This window comes from Lipophrys pholis (genome assembly GCF_963383615.2).
Source record: "Lipophrys pholis genome assembly, chromosome: 8".
Lineage (NCBI taxonomy): Eukaryota > Metazoa > Chordata > Actinopteri > Blenniiformes > Blenniidae > Lipophrys > Lipophrys pholis.
The window spans coordinates 30,715,254-30,716,039 of record NC_137630.1 but is presented as its reverse complement, the minus strand read 5'-3'; the positions used below and the strand labels follow the sequence as shown (position 1 = coordinate 30,716,039).

At 50.6% G+C, this 786-nt stretch overlaps 1 protein-coding gene across 1 annotated transcript in view; it reads left to right on the top strand.

Annotated features, from left to right (window-relative positions):
- The first annotated feature begins 266 nt into the window (after positions 1 to 266).
- Positions 267 to 786, top strand: part of LOC308113197 (uncharacterized protein) — a 1,983-nt gene continuing 1,463 nt past the window's right edge. Inside the window, exon 1 of the mRNA XM_080469254.1 lies at positions 267 to 786. This exon is cut by the window's right edge and continues 334 nt beyond it. The gene's annotated coding sequence lies outside the window, so the exon portion shown is untranslated.

Genomic DNA, 786 nt, shown 5'->3' with positions numbered 1-786 from the left:
TATGTTGACCCACTAGGTGGCGCTAGGGTCAACGTGATGAGGGGATAAACCTCCAGGTGATGACGTCAGGTGTGTGATGACAGAACAGACGTTATTTTTGACCATGTGGCAAAGGGCCCGACGCATATTTTATTTTGTTATATTGGAGCACTTGAACCGATTATTATGTTGAATAGTCGCCAAATAAAAAATGCAAGACTCATCAGATTGTTGACTTTCGCTTTCTGCTGCCTGGTTTAGTTGTTCAGAGACAAACAGGAAGCAGAAGTCTCGTGTGGTACGAGTCAGGAGGCTGGAGGTTGACGAGTGGGCAGCGCTTCTGGTTTCTCTGCAAGTTTTCTCACAAACCGGCCGACTGGAGTTCCCCTGATCGTCAGGTGGATCCTGCAGACTGGACAACGTCTGCAGCTGCTCGGCGGCAAGATGGCAGACAGACGGAGGCGAGAACGACGGCTTCAGATTGATGGGGGGAATCTCCAACCAAGAGGGGGCAGAAGACATTAGGTTTTTTTTTTTTGCTCTTCGTTGTGTGAAAGTCAAAGCGTCAGCGTGGGTTTACCAGCCGTCTGACCGCGACGCCCGGGACCTTTGAGGTGTCACGCTGCTTTCTGCCACCAGGTGGTGTCTGACCCTTGTGACCTTCCCTCTTCTTAGAGAGTCCTCAAAATCAGACAGACTTCATTTCAGTCTACCGCCTGAGGAAGGCCCACCGTCTCCACCTTCGTCACAAACTCCCAAGATGAAGAACTTCTTGGCAAACGCGGGTTTCGATGGCTTCACCATCTT